This window comes from Jaculus jaculus, chromosome 17 (assembly GCF_020740685.1).
Source record: "Jaculus jaculus isolate mJacJac1 chromosome 17, mJacJac1.mat.Y.cur, whole genome shotgun sequence".
Taxonomy (NCBI): domain Eukaryota; kingdom Metazoa; phylum Chordata; class Mammalia; order Rodentia; family Dipodidae; genus Jaculus; species Jaculus jaculus.
Window position 1 is genome coordinate 48,639,324 of NC_059118.1, and position 17,069 is coordinate 48,656,392.

Consider the following 17,069-nt stretch of genomic DNA (forward strand, 5'->3'; position numbering starts at 1 on the left):
CTACACTGCTGGTGGGAATGCAATCTGATCCAGCCATTGTGGAAATCAGTGTGGAGGTTCCTAAAACAGCTAAAGATTGATCTACCATATGACCCAGCTATAGCACTCCTAGGCATATATCCAAAGGACTCATCTCATTTCCTTAGAAGTACCTGCTCAACCATGTTTATTGCTGCTCAATTCATAATAGCTGCGAAATGGAACCAGCCTAGATGTCCCTCAACTGATGAGTGGATAATGAAGATGTGGCACATTTATACAATAGAGTTCTACTCAGTGGTAAAGAAAAGTGAAGTTATGAAATTTGCAGAGAAATGGATGGATCTGGAAAGGATTATACTAAGTGAGGTCACCCAGGCCCAGAAAGCCAAGTGCCACATGTTCTCCCTCATATGTGGAATCTAGCTACAGATGATTGGGCTTCTGCATGAGAAGGAAAATACTTAGTAGCAGAGGCCAGTAAGTTAAGAAGGAGATATAAAGGGAAGAGAAAGGAAGGGAGGAGAGTACATAATAGGTTGGTATTGTATATATGTAACTACAATGATTGAGATGGGGAGGTAATATGATGGAGAATGGAATTTCAAAGGGGAAAGTGCGGGGGGGGAGGGTATTACCATGGGATATTTTTTATAATCATGGAAAATGTTAATAAAAATTGTGAAAAAAAAATAAAAAAGAGAAAAAAAAATCAACATGAGCCGGGCGTGGTGGCACATGCCTTTAATCCCAGCACTCGGGAGGCAGAGGTAGGAGGATTGCCATGAATTCGAGGCCACCCTGAGAATACAGAGTGAATTCCAGATTGGCCTGGGCTAGAATGAGACCCTACCTTGAAAACCAAAACCAAACAAACAAAATTTTAAAAAAATCAACATGCACTAGATAACTATGCTGTGAATTATATTGACTTTCCAATGCATGTTACAAAATGCAGCTCTGATTTTCAAAGCAGCAAGGGGTGATGTGTGGCATACAAAAATTAATACTGCACCCAGGGATTCAGAACCGATCTAATAAATTAGTTGTTGGGATGAAGTTTCCCAGCTGAAAAGGACCCAAGTACAGCATGTTTTTAAATATTTTATTTATTTATTTGCGAAAGAGAAAGAGGTACAGATAAAGAATCACTGAGCCACTGCACCGGAACTCCAGATACTTGAGCCACCTTGTGCATCTGGTTTATGTGAGTACTGGGGAACCAAACCTGGGTCTAGGCTTCACAGGCAAGTGCCTAAAGTGCTAAAGCCATCTGTCCAGCCCACTACAATAGTTTTAAAGGAAGATTTTTCAAGACTTGGATGAGCTAAGGAAGAATTATGGTGATAGCACCAATAAAGGAAAACCATAAGAAACCCTACATCAAAAGAAAACTTTCTGGAAATGGATGAGTGCTTTGATGGAGAGGTTAAAAGAAGGCTGAATGAACAAATGAATTAATAGAGAAGCACTATGGGAAATAACCTCCCATTGTCTTTGGACTAGTCCTGGGGATATCCAATAAGGTAGCCACTAGAAGTTAGAGTGCTATCCTCATTCAGATATTCTAGTCTATCAATGGACACTAACAAGTTTGGTTCAATTCTATAATTAACTTTAGATTTTTATTCTCCCACTCTCAGTACAAGACTAAACAAGCAGCCATGACCCAGGCCAGAACACGGAGAGTACCGCATTCTTTTACCACAGAGCATGTGACCTACACCAGATGCAAGTGAATTCTGGGTTCTCTGTCAAGTGCAAGAATCTGAGACTGAATATTCTAGGGCTACCAGGAGCAGACCCCCTGCCTGAGACAAAGCTGTTTCAGAGAAAAGTAGAGCTGAAGATAAAAGAGAGGAATCAACAGGTTTAATGATAACTGTAAGGTCCCTATACTATGCATTCCCAGAGCTAGCTTAGCTTCTGAGTTGTTCAATTTTATGAACAAGTGGATCTCTACACTTTCTTTCTTAAACATTTAAAGTGTGTTTCTACCATGTGCAGCCAAAAGAATTCTAAATAAAATTTCTTTTGTTTTTGAGAAAGGTCTCATGCAGCTTAGGCTGGATTTAAGCTTTCTAGGTAGCTGAGGATGACCTTGAACTCCTTAATCCTTCCGCCTCCACCTCCAAAGTGCCGTGATTACAAGCCTTATCAACAGACTCGAAAGTTCTTATCGTTAGACATTTTCTTAGTTATTAAAAATAATTATTTAGAGCTATCATCTAATGCTTCAATTGTTTATGTCAGTAGATGATACATAATGTGTTGGATCTCTACCACTATATGAACAATAAATCTGTTATTATTATTAACTCAGTTAAATAATGATGACTGCATTATTCAGTATACCAAAGTCTATTCTAAGTGGTCGGGGAATAAAACATACCAAGATCTCTGCCCTTAAGAATTCATATGCTATACAATATAGGCAAAACATATTAAATGTGATATAAAATTATACTATGTTCTCAGGGATGACTAAGAGCCCCAAAAAAATCACATCACATTAAAGAGAATCAAAAATTATGGCTTAGTTGGATATTTTTAGAGACAGTGGTCAGAGCAGACTCACTAAGAAACTAAGAGCTTTAAAAAGGGGGGGGGGCTGGAAAAAAAAACAAAGACTGTGGAAGAATGTTCAGGGGAAAGAGACTGGCCAATAAAAAGGCTTTAAGATAGGAGCATGCATGACATGTCTGAAAGGCTCCATAAAGGCTAAAGGGAGAGAGCAGTAAGAGAAGGGGTAAACTAGATCGTGGGGGTGGAAATGTACCTCCATTGGTATGAAGTCCTAGGTTTTAGCCCCAGCACCACAAAAATCTGGAATGATGATACAAATCTGTCATCACGGCATTTGGGGAATAGAAGCAGAAGGATAAGAAGTTCAAGATCTTCAGCTACAGAGTGGGTAAGGGCAACCTGGGCTACATGAGACTCTGTCTCAAAAAAAAAAAAAAAAAACAGGAGGGTATTACCATGGGATACTTGTTATAATCGTGGAAAATGTTAATAAAAATTGAGAAAAACAGAAAAAGCTGAGCTGAAGGGATTGCTTAGCAGTTAAGGTGTTCACCTGCAAAGCCAAAGGACCCAGGTTCAACTCTCCAGGACCCACATTAGCCAGACAAGGTGGCACAGGTGTCTGGAGTTTGTTTGCAGTGGCTGGAGGCCGTGGCATGCCCATTCTCTCCCTCCTTCTCCCTGCCCTCACTTTCTCTGTCTTTCTCTCTGTCAAATAAATAAATATATAATATATAAATATAGAATTTTTTTAAAGGATACAAAATGGCCTGGATACCCATAACCTCACAGTGCCTGACACTACCTACACAAAACCATCATAATAGGAGGAAAAGATCATGACATCAAAATAAAAGAGAGACTGATTGACATGGGGAGAATGGAGTTTCAAAGGGGAAAATGGGGGAAGGAGGGTATTACCATGGGATTTTTTTTTTAATAATCATGGGAGTTGTTAATAAAAAAAAAAAACAGAAATAAAAGAAAGAAAAAACAATGGGCTGGAGAGATGGCTTAGTGGTTAAGCGCTTGCCAGTGAAGCCTGAGGACCCTAGTTCAAGGCTCAATTCCCCAGGACCCATGTTAGCCAGATGCACAAGGGGATGCACACATCTGGAGTTCATTTGCAGTGGGTGGAGGCCCTAGCATGCCCATTCTCTCTCTCTTATCTGCCTCTTTCTCCTGTCTGTCGCTCTCAAATAAATAAATAAAAATTTTAAAATCATGTAGGGAGAGAAAGAAACTAGATCATGTAGGATCTCTTAGGTTATACCCTGAGCTTTGTTTTTTTTTAAGTTTTTTAAAAAATGTTTTTATTTATTTTCAAGGAGAGAGAGGAAAAAATGGGTGTGCCAGGTCCTAGCATCACTACAAAAAATTCCAGACTCAAATGCCACGTCGTGCATCTGGCTTTACATGGGTACTGGGGACTACAACCCAGGCCATCAGTCTTTGCAACCAAGTGCCTTTAACTGCTGAGTCATCTCTCCAGCCCTAAACTTTTGGCTTTTACTCTGAGAGTAATGGAAGTCATCAGAAGTTCATGAGAAGAGGGTCTAGTCAGTAACTCAGGACAGCAGTGGACTAGAAAATTGGCTTCAGAGCTGGAGAGATGGCTTAGTGGTTAAGCACTTGACTGTGAAACCTGAGGACCAGGGTTCGAGGCTCTATTCCCCAGGACCCACGTTAGTCAGATGCACAAGTCAGCACATGCTCCTGGAGTTCTTTTGCAGTGGCTGGAGGCCCTGGCATGCCCATCCTCTCTATCTGCCTCTTTCTCTCTCTGTCTGTCGCTCTCAAATAAATAAATAAAAATAGACAAAAATAAAAGAAAGAAAGTTGGCTTCATTCTGGACATATTTGAAAACACATCCATAGAACTTTCTGTTGCTTGTATTTAACACATGAAAGGAAAAGACGTACAGGATGATGTTCAAATGCTCAGTTGAGACAAGAAAAATGAAATTTCCATGAATAGAAAGTGATGGGGGAAAAAAAAGCTACAAGTAAAACGAGTTTGGGAAGGAAACAGAAAGCTTCCATGTAGAAAGCTGCAAGCTGTGGTGGGTTTCTGTAATCCCAGCAGTCTGACACTGATGGTAAAATGAGAGACAGGAGAATTTCCCAGAAGTTCCAGGTGAACCCAGCAAAGAACAACAAAATGAGAATCCAGAGTGAGAAGCCCTACTTCAATGAGGTGTACAGGCAAGGACCAACCCAAAAGTTGTTCTGTGGCCTTCACATACATGCCATAACATGCACACACTTGCACTCACACACAAATAGGCATGGACACACACACACACAAAAATATATATATATATATATATATATATATATATATATATATATATATATATGGACTGGAGATACAGCTCGGCTGTTAAAGGCACTTGCTTAGGTTTGATTATTGAGTACACACATAAAGCTAGGCACACAAATTGATACATGTGTGTAGAGTTGGTTTGCAGCAGGAGGAGGCCCTGGAGTGCTCATACACACTCTCTCTCTTCCTCCACTCAAATAAATAAATAAATAAATATTTTAAAATTAGGGCTGGAGAGATGGCTTAGCAGTTAAGGTACTTACTTACCTGCAAAGCTAAGGGCCCAGGTTCAATTCCCCAGTACCCATGTAAGCCAGATGCACAAGGTGATGCATGCATCTGGAGTTAGTTTGCAGTGGCTAGAGGACCTGACATGCCCATTCTCTCTCCCTCTCTCTCTCTCCGTCTCTCTCCCTCTCTCTCTCTCTCTCTCTCCCCCCTCTCTCCCTCTCTCTCTCTCCCTCTCTCCCTCCCTCTCTCTCTCTCTCTCTCTCTCTCCCCCCCTCTCTCTCCCTCTCTCTCTCTCCCTCTCTCCCTCTCCCTCTCTCTCTCTCTCTCTCTCACACACACACACAAATAAAATAAAATAAAATATTTTAAAAATAATTTTTTAAAAGAACTCAGGATAAGAACTGGGGAAATGGCTCAGCAGTTAAAAGCATTTGCTTGCAAAGCCTGATGGCCTATGTTCAGTTCCCCAGCACGCATTTAAAAGCCAAATGAAAAGTGGTGCAAGCATCTGTGATTCCAATGTCCTATGACAATGGGAGGCAATAAAGCTCATCTGACATTCTTTTGAGATTTGGTATTTTATTTGCAGTGCAAGAGACCCTGTCTCAAAGAAGGGAGAGCACAGGGAAGGTAGAACTCCACGTACATGCACACAAGCACAAAAATTAATTAAGTAGATAAAAGAACGTAAGGTTTAAACCATGTATGCCAACACAAATTCCAGCACTTAGAAAGCTGAGTTAGGAGGATTGCCACAAGTTTGAGGCCAGCCTGAACTAGACTACAGAATGAATATCAAGTCATCATGGGCTAGAGTGAGACTCTGCATCAAAAGAAAAGAAAAGAAAAATAAAGAAAAGAAGGAAGGAAAAGAAAAAGAACTGTCAGTATTTATTTTTAACTTTTTTTCAACTTTTCATCTTGAAGTAACTTCAGGTTTCTTAAAAGTTGCAAAAAAATACATTATAGTTGGCCTAAGTATAATTTTTGTTGTTGTTGTTGTTTTGTTTGTTTGTTTTCAGCCCAGGTTGACCTGGAATTCACTATGTAGTCTCAGGCTGGCCTCAAACTCACAGCAATCCTCCTACCTAGACCTCCTAGTGCTGGGATTAAAGGCGTGCGCCACCACACCTGGCTTCAAGTATAATCTTCATCCAGCTTCACCAGATGTTAACATTTTATAAAGCCAAACACAGTTATCAACACCAGGAAATTAACATTGACATGATGCCATTAGCTGTCCTGACCCTAGGAAAATACTTCATGTTTTTATATTCTATGATTTTGATACTTTAGGAGAATAATGGCTAATTGTTTTGTAAAATGTCCTTCAATTTGAGTTCTTTGATATTCTACCAACTAAATTCACATTATTGACTTTTGGACAGAATTTGTTGGCCTATCACATCAGAGGCACAGGATCTCTCTTATTAGCAGTGATGTTCTTTGAACCCTTGGACTTTGCACTGTAAAATTATTATCTTTCTCTTTGTTATTGGTGAGTGTCTTGTGGGAAGATACTTTGAGGTGATATAAGTATCCTGTTTCAAAGCATATTTGCCCACTAATTATAACATCCCCTAATGATACTTGTAGGCAACAATTATTCCTGTGATGTTTGCTAAATGGTATAATTTTTTCCATTTCTATCATGTCCATTATATTACTGAATGAGTGCTCCACTCACTCTCATTTATCTATTCAATTTTTTACATTCGTATGGAGCCATGATGTTCATTCTATACAATGACTGCTGACACATAACTAGCATTGTTTTGGGCTAAAATTATCGCAGATTTGGTCCTGACCCTTGGTTGCCTTGTGTGTCCTATGAACTTGTCTGCATATATATACTTTCCATTTCTTCTGCAGCTGTAGTATGTTCCAGGCTCATTTGATACTTGCTCTGCCCTGTCCCCGTGAACAGCCAATTCTCCAGAGAATCATAGTTCCTATTAGTTTCAAATGGTATTTATAAGGTGGAGGGATGGCTCAGTGGTTAAAGGTGCTTGCTTGCAAAGCCTAACAGCCTGGGTTCAATTCCCCAGTACCCATATAAATCCAGATGCACAAAGTGACACATGCATCTGGAGTTCATTTACAATGGCAAGAAGCCCATATTCAGTCTTTTTGTCTGCCTCTTCCTCTCTGTCTCAAATAAATAAATATTTTTTAAAAAATGGTATTAGAAGACAAGGTATGAAGCTGGACATGGTAGTGCATGACTATAACCCCAGACCTTGGGAGGTGATGGCCAGAGAATCAGGAGCAGAAAGCCAGCCATTGATACACAGTGGGTTTAAGGCCACCCTGAGCTACATAACATCCTCTCTCAAAAAAATGAATCAATAAATAAAAGGGAAAGAAACAAAGATTTGAGAATGAAATATGTTCATTGCTTCAGTGTATCATTTCAGGAGCTTAGATTTAAGTGTGCTGAACTTGAGGTAGTAGATTGTCAATCTGGCAGTTGGATTTAAGATTCTCAAGTACTGAGAAGATTATGATGAAGGCATAAATGTGGGAGTCACTGTCAGGTGACATGTGGAGCGGAGAGTAGATGAGATCACTAGTGGAGTGAGACTAAAGAGAGAAGACGCTGAAGGCTAAGGCCAGAGTCGCTCCACTTTGCAACGCGGGTGGAGAATGTGCAGGGAAGGATGGCTGAGCAAGAACAACCAGTGAGGAAAGGAGAATACTAAGACATGGGATCCCAGAAACATGACAAAAGAAAGCAAGGAGTGATCAGTTAGGTAAATTATGCTAGTAGGAAAAGTAAGATGGGCACTGAGAATTAACCATTGGATTGGAGAATTTGGAAGGGCAGATTTGGTGGAGTGATATGAGTAAAAGGTAAAGGGAATAAAGTCATGGATGAAGAGAAGAGAACTAGAGTTAAGTGCAGAGGGGGTGGAAGCTAAGGACCCACTGAAAGCTGTCCTCTGACCTCCATGTGCATGCTGGACAGAAGGACACCTGCACTCACACAGAGAAACACACACACACACACAATAAATAAATTAATAAATTTTAAAGTGAGATTTTCACACCTATCAAGGCTCACAGGCTGTTGTGAATGAGGTAGATAAATCTACAGGAAAATCTAATTGAAAGTGCAACAGCTGGGAGCGACAGCAGCAGGGAGGAGGACACAGTTTTGGTTTCTTTGCTTATTCAAAATTTCGTGAAGCCAGGCTCATGCCTTTAATCCCAGTACTCGAAAGGCAGAGGTAGGAGGATAGTTGTGAGTTCGAGCACACCCTGGGACTATATAGTGAGTTCCAGGTCAGCCTGGGCTGGAGTGAGACCCTACCTTGAAAAAAAAAAAAAGGAGCCACCAGCGGGTAGAAACATCCTGAGACACAACTCCCTGCACCCTCCTGCCCAAAGACAGAGCCTTTATCACCCTACAGTGAACACAAATAACCCTACTGAGAGGGGCCAGCAGGGAAAGGGGGGATGGGGGAAGGGGACAAATTACAACTTAGGTTAAAAAATTAAATAATTCATAAAAAGTAACTAAAACTTTCTAATAAAATATTAGCAGTAACTTTCAACAGTCAGCCATAATATTGTATCCAAAATGCTTTTTTTTTTTTTTTTCTGGCAAGTATTATTGCCAGGAAGATGTAGAAAGAGAAAATCTTTCTTTTAACCATAGGGCATTTGTGTATTTTGTGAGGGAGTGGGGCACATGCACTACTCTCTGCTGGTCACATTTCTCACTAGCTGTTTTTCCACAAATATTTTCTTACAAATGATAAATCTATCGACAAAATTCAAATGTTTGCAATTCCACTAAGCAAATCTGAGAATAAGTGATGAAAAGAACAAAAGGTAAAAAGGGTTTTACTAGTGAGAAAGGCTTTGTAAGAGCACAGGACAGAACCCTAATTTCAGAAGAAATTGTTCCTGAATCTGTAGGAGAAGCTAATTGAAAGTGCAGCAGCAGAAGGAAAAGCGGCCGAGAGAAGGACTCGGTTTTGGTTTCTTTGTTTATTCTCAATTTCTTAAAGGCTCTTTTTGAGGTTATCAATTCAATGGGAGAATTAAGAGTAGGTATCAAAGGTAAAAATGAGCCAGGAGAAAACTTTGTTTTAATGTTCTTGTGTGCCCAGGTTTGCCTGTCATAACATCTCAAATAATTGTAAGAAAAGTGCTGAGCAAAAGGCATTCAGTGAAGTGTTCCCATACCTGTTGTCAAAGCATATATTTATTTATGTTATATAAAATATAGACAAATTTATAACCTAAATAAATTTGTCAGAAGGTTATTTTATACAATTATAATGCATCATTATGAAATTTCAATGTGAGTTTGTTTAAGTGAATGCTGAGTGTCTTTTTCTGAGGTAGAGTCTCACTCTAGCTCAGGCTGACCTAGAAATCACTATGTTGTCTCAGGGTGGCCTTGAACTTGCGGTGATCCTTCTACCTCTGCCTCCTGAGTGCTGGGATTAAAGGCATGCGCCGCCACGCCCAGCATGGCTGCTGAGTCTCTTGGTTAAGGCATTAAAAATGATAAGGGTTGATCTTTAATATTCTAACAAGGTTTGCATATTTTAAATGTATTTTATTTTATTTATTTATTGGAGAGAAAGAGGCAGATAGAGAAAAAGAGAATTAAAGAGCATGCATCTAGAGTTTGTTTGCAGTGGCTAGAGGCACTGGTGTGCCCATTCTCACACACACTCTCTCTCTCACTCTCTGTCTCAAATAAATAAATAATCTTAAAAATATACATGTATTTAAAAAAAACAAAAAATCAAAACAATAACAAAAAAAATCAACTATCAGAGGTGGGGGCAGGGCTGGCCCAGTGGCTGACTTGCCACCTCTGCCAGCCCAAGTTCAATTCCCTAGCCATTCATGTAAAACTGGATATAACTTGTTTGCAGCAGCAAGAGACCCTGACTTGTGCCACCATGCCTGGCCAGTGAATGTTTTTCCACCTAGAAAAGAACCTCCTGCTTATTCTAATTTCATATTATTTAGGACAACCTGGACAACATCAGCTTCAGGGAGTGAGATTATTATTGAACCACTTCAACCAGAGCCCACTTTTCCTCTGGAGCTGTAATGGAATTCATGACTACATATAACCCTGATGGCCCATCTTCCCTGGCAACAGATCCCAGGATGAGCAAACAATGCTAGCTAGAAACCTCCAACTGACATTTACTAAGATGATGATTATATTAATCCACAGTAGATTCATCATCAAATTTAATCAACCAGAACTCATTCTTCCTGAACGAGAAACTTGATAGGGTTGGGGATATAGTTCAGTGGTGCTGACCTAGCATGCTTGAAGTTATATACTCTTAATTCCCAGTACTGAAAAAAAGAAAAAAGATGAAAGTGCTTATGGCTGGGCACACACAGTACATTTGAAGTGGCGTTAGGAGAATCTGGACGTCAAGATCATCTTCTATTACATAGCAAGTTCGAGGACAGCCCTGGCTATATGAAACCTTATTTTTAAAGAAGGAAGAAGGGAGGGAGGGAGGGAGGAAAAAAGGAAAAGAAGGAAAGGAAAGGAATTGACATTGAGATGAAAGACTCTGGAATCATTACACTGCACATCTGGTGTCTGTTTTGTTAGTTCATTACAGGAGTCCCATGTGACTGGGAGAAGAGAAAGATCTAGAGAGAGAATGAAAGGGGAATGAAATAGAGAGAAACAAAAGTGGAAAATGGAGAGAGAAATTATGATTCTGACCTTTTAAAGGACTGTTTACATTTTACATTCTTGACTCTTAGTTCTGTAAATGTACAATTGGAATCTTCAAATTAACTTCAAATTTTTGTGTTTTTTGTTTTTTTCAAGGTAGGGTCTCGCTCTAGCCCAGGCTGATCTGGAATTTGCCGTGGAGTTTCAGGATGACCTCCAGCTCATGGCAATCCTCCTACCTCTGCCTCCTGAGTGCTGGAATTAAAGGCATGTGCCACCACACCCAGCTTTAATTTCCTTTTTCAAAGCTAAATCCAGTTGGTTTCCTTTGTTAAGAATGCTTGCTACAGCCGGGCGTGGTGTCGCACGCCTTTAATCCCAGCACTCAGGAGGCAGAGGTAGGAGGATTACCGCAAGTTCGAGGCCACCCTGAGACTCCATAGTGAGTTCCAGGTCAGCCTGGACCAGAGTGAGACCCTACCTCAAAAAAAACAAAAAAACAAGAATGCTTACTGATTGTACAGCCCCTGGAAGTACCAGAGGAAAAAGCAGATAGATGTACTAATCCTGGGTTGAAAATTTGTGAGGCCAAGAGAGTAGAAAACAGGAGAAACTAAAGGTACTATTATGTAACTAGTGAGATATTAGAAGTTTGAAGGTCACTGAGGATGGATATCAATCTCATAATCAGCAGCTTGTAAAACCAAGAACTGAAACTGTGGTGCTCTGGTAATTGGCCAGAAGAATGAGGTCTTAGTCATATCTCTGGCCCTGGATGGAAACATGGCATTCTTAACTGCCCAGCAGATCTTATGATCATGATTACTGTTTAGCTGGAGGCTTTCTGGTAAAGAACAAAGACATAACTTGTGCCCTCCCATAAGAATTAATCTGAATGGTCCTGTAAACCACCTGGTCAGGAAAGCACTCGTCAGGAAAGCTACTACAGAAGTCATATAATTCATTAAAAAGTCATATAAAGCCTACCTCAAAATGTCAGAGGGATGGCTTAGCAGTTAAGGCATTTGCCTGCAAAGCCAAAGGACCCAGGTTTGATTTCCCAGGACCCACATTAGCTAGATGCACAAGGCCCTGGCCTGCTCATTCCCCCACCCCACCCTCTTGCTTTTGCTCTCCCTCCCTCTTTCTGTCAAAAAAATGTTAGTTGATACATTCATCTCTCTGGCCCTTGTCTATTCTCACCCCATAAGAATGTTTTCCTGTGCAATGATCCCTTGGGCTATTGGCCATTTTCATCCCTTCAAGACGTTCTGCTTAGTCATAAATTCTGACTATATTCCATAGTATGCTCTGTGTGTCTCTTTTGAATCCATTCAGTGGAGATCACAAGTTTTTCAGATGTTCTATCCACCAGGTTCTTGACTCATACCACAAAGAATGAGGTGCATGGACAACAAGGAATGAGCCAAGTAAGCAAAGCTAAGCAAGGCAAACACTCTAAAGATGGAAACAAGATGTCTCAAAGCAGAGAGCACTCTGATAGGTTCTGGATTATTACAGTGACCTCAGGTCTTTTGAGGATGTAGACCCTTTGTTAGGATACACGTGTGGGATAATGTCCTAGTGGCTTATTTTCCGAAATAGAGAGAATAACCTAACTGCAGCTTCAAGGCTGCTTAACCACAAACATGCAATCTGACTACTAAGGGTCACAGCAACCAAGATACAGCTGCAATAACCTCGTATGTGACTCCTTGCCTTCCTAGTATCATTTCATTTTCAAGGACTTGAAACTAACATTTGTTTTAAACCTAACATTGAGTTTCATTGAAATAAAAGGACTGAAGAGCTTGAGAGAAGGGCAGAGTGAAAGTCTGAAAACAATGTCATTGAAGCTGGGTGTGGCAGCATATACCTTTAATCCCAGCACTCGTGAGACAGATGTAGGAGGATTACTGTGAGTGTGAGGCTATCAGGAGACTACATAGTAAATTCTAGGCCAGCCTGGTCTAGAGCAAGACTCCACCTGGAAACTCCACTCCCCTGAAAAAAGTTTAAAATATCATTAAGAATGTCACTGAAATGGCTGGAAATTGATAGTAAAGTCAAGTTGAAAAGAAAGAAAATCCATAATTGTATATATTCAAATGAAAGGAGTCATAGGCCTGAGTTGTAGGTGTGAGGAAGATGGATTTGTGGCTCTCTGGGAATATGGAACTGAGAGGATTGTAAAAAGATGTATTCTGAGAGTAAAATGTCCCTTAGTTGTAACAGATCCAGGATGTGGCTGGGAGAGTGGGGTGACAAAGGAATGTCTTCGTAATCAAGATGAAGGCTCTCTAAAGCTCAGAAAAGAAATGGATGAAGTTTTCTAGGAAAGCGGTGAAACATAGGCAGACAAAAATGTAAACCAAACACCAAAGCTTTGGTGATTATTAGATATATGTGCAGTTGATGGGATCAGAATTGTCCTGGAGGGGCTAGAGCGAGCTCAGCGGTTAAATCACTTGCACTGCCCGACAGCAGGGCTTCCGCCCCCCGGAACTCACATAAGCCAGGTGCGCAAAGCGCATAGAAGTGCTGTCTAACCTACTCAGTTGTGATAAAAATAAAAGTTAATGCCAAAATATAAAAAATTGCATGAAAAATGTTAAAGAATGGACATTTTTCCAAATTCCTTTAAATCATACACTATCAAGAAGGAAACTAAGAACAGAATAATTTTTTTAAAAAATAACTTGAGAATGTACTTCTCAAAAACCATGAAATGATTTATCTTCTCCACAAAATGTATCTTTTTATTATATTGCCAACACAATCAAGTGAGCATTTTATTAAACTATTTGAAAAGTAAAGTTTGAAATCTGGAGGAAAAGAAAACTAAAAGTTCATGTAAGTAAATCAATCAAAAATATACTGGAGGGCAAGAGAAATGACCCACTGGTTAATGATATTTGCTTACAAAGTCTGAAAGCCTAAAGGTCCAGGTACAATTCCATAGTACCCATATAAAGCCAGATGCACAAAGTGGTGCATGCATCTAGAGTTCATTTGCAGTGGCAGGAGGCATTGGTGCATCCATGCTCACTTTTTTTCTATCTGCCTGTTTCTCTTTCTCTCTCTCTCTCAAATAAATAAATATAAAAATATTTTTAAAAAAACATACAAACTAAAGGGCTTGGGAGATGGCTGCATTGGGTAAGGGACTTGCTGAGTGTGGTGGTTTGAATCAGATGTCTCCCATAGGCTCATGTGTTTTGTATATTTGGTCCCCAGGTGGTTGTAATTTGGGAGGGGAAATCTTGCTGGAGGAGATGTGTTATTGTGGGAGGGTTTTAAGGGCATTATAGCAAGCTTGCTCTTGCCAGAGTTTTCTCACACTTGCTGTTTACTATAAGCTGCTTCCCTCCAGACTATAAACAAAAACAAACCATTTCTTCCCATCATCTGCTTTTGGCCAGGTTATTTCTCCCAGAAACTTGAAGATAATTACAACAGAAAATTGGTACCAGTAGTATGGATGTCACTGCTAGAAACCTGATTTGTGTGGTTTGGTCTCTTGAAACTAATTTATAGGAGGAATATGGAAGGATTCAAAATTTTGGACTAAGAGATTCTTTGCAATACTGTATACAGAGCTTGTTAAACCAACTATTCTGGTAAGAGTAGGAAGACCTAAATGCAGAAATAACTATGGAGCATGGGGGATCAGCTTATGAGGGAAAAAAGAAATTGTCTTAAAAAAAAAAAAAAAAAGCTTTTGAGCTGGGTGTGGTGGCACATGCCTTTAATGCCAGGAGGCAGAGGTAGGAGGATCATTGTGAGTTCAAGCCCACTCTGAGATTACATAATGAATTCCAGGTCAGCCTGGGCCAGAGTGAGACCCTACCTTGTAAAACCAAAAAAAAAAAAAAAAAAAAAAAAAGAAAGAAAGAAAAGGTCTGTACTCATAGACAATATAACATGATGACAATAACCCCCTCCAACCACCATGTTTTTCTTTTCTTGAGTTTGATCTCTTAATAGTGTCCCAAATATGCTTCTCAATGGTTGTATGCTTGCTAGAAGCTTTGGTTAGTAATTTCTTACACACCTTCACTTTTCAGTAGAAGAGTGGATTTCCCCTAGTAGAGCCAGATGCACTAAAGGGCACATGCATCTGGAGCTCATTTGCAGCGGCAGGAAGCCCTAGCATGACCATACTCTCTCACTAATAATAATAAATAAATAAGACATTAAAAGATATATCTATTAGAAAAATTAGGTCAATCTAAGTCCTCCAAAAATTATAAATCCAACAGTAATTACCTCCAGTGAGACTGAATTAGATTAATTGTGAGACAATTCAAGAGAATGATTTTAAACATGCTCAAAGAAATAAAAGATGAAATTGGGCTAGAGAGATAGATTAGTGGTTAAGGTACATGCCTGTGGCCTAAGGACCCAGAGTGTATTCTCCAGGTTCCATGTAAGCATATGGTGGCACATGCATCTGGAGTTTGTTTGCAGTGGCTTAGAGGCCCTGGCACACCCATTCTCACTCTCTCTCTCTAATAACTAAATAAATGAAAATAAATCTAAAAAAAGCAAAAAAAAAAAAAAGATGAAATCAAAGGAATCTAAGAAGAAAGCAAACTCCTGAAGAAATCCCAAGAGAACACAGAAAATCAATGTAATGAAATTAGGAGGATTATACAAGATATGAGTAATGAAATATTAATACTGAATAAATACTAATCTGAAATATTAGAAATGAAAGATGCAGTAAGTCAAATAAAAAAAACTATCTAGAAAGTCTCCCAAATAGAATGGATCAAAGGGAGGAAAGAATATCTAAAGTAGAAGACAAGGTGGCAGATCTAGAACATTCCAACAAAGAGAAAGACAAACTAATAAGCATAGGTGTAGGAATACCAAGATATTTGGGACACTATTAAGAGATCATACTCAAGAATTCGGGTATAGAAGGAGATGAATTTTAATATAAAGTCATAGCAAGTAATTTTAACAAAATCATAGGAGAAAATTCCCCCCAAATAGGGAAAGAGATACCAATACAGATAAATAAGGCATATGGAACACCAAAGAAACAAGACCAGGAAGAACTTCTCCTCAACATATTATAGTAAAGCTATTAAACACAGGAAAAGAAAAATATCAAAAGGAATAAGAGAAAAGCACCTAGTAATCTATAAATCAAGCCAATCAGATTACTCAACATAAGCATTAAAAACCTGAAGCACTTGGAATGATGTGGTCCAAATTCTGAGAAATGACTGCCAACCAAGACCACTATATCCAGCTAAGCAGCTTTTTATAACTGAAGGAGAAACAAGGACTTTCCATGACAAAAACAGGCTAAAGGAATACATGATCACTAAGTCAGCTCTACAGAAAATTCTTGGAGGGATCCTTAGGCCTGAAGAGAAAGAGACCACTAGCAAGAATAAACCATGCACAAATAAGTCAATGCAAAAGAGTAACAGAAAATCAGCAAACACTATAAAATCAAGAATAGCCAGAATAAAGACATACTTTTCAATAATAACCCTTAATATTCATGGTCTTAATGTCCAAACCAAATGACACAGACTTGCAGACTGGAATAAAAAGTAAAATCCTCCATTCTGTTGCCTTTAAGAAACTTAATTCTTCATGAAAGACAGATACTATCCTAGGGTGAAGGGATGAAAAATGGTATTTCAAGCAAATGTGCCTAGGAAATAAGCAGGAATTATTGTTCTAATATCTTACAAGATAGGCTTCAAACCAACATTAGTTAGAAGAGATAAAGATGGTCACTTTATTCTGATTTAAGAACAATCCAACTACAGACCATTACAATTCTAAACACATCTGCACCAATATGGGTACAACTAGTTTCATTAAACAAATACTACTAGAAATAAAGTCACAGATAATTCAAAGCATAATTGTAGTGGATGACTTCAATGCCCCTTTCTCACCAGTTAACCTGTCATCCCATCAAAAAATGAACAAAGAAGTGACTGGATTAAATGAAGTCATGGAATAAGCAGACCTAATCGACATCTACAGAACATTCTATCCAAACGCTGCGGAATACGCATTGTATTTAGCAGCATGTGGAACTTGCTCTAAAATAGACCACATATTAGGTCACAAAGCATATCTTAACAAATATAGGAAAACTGAAGTAATCCCTTGTACTCTATCTGATCACAATGAAATCGAACAACTCAACAATAAGAAATACTATAGAAGATACATAAATTCATAGAAATTAAACAGTACAGTACTGAATGACTAATGGGTCACTTAAAGAAACCAAAATTTCATAGAATCAAATAATAATCAAAATACAACATACCAAAACCCATGGGATCAAATGAA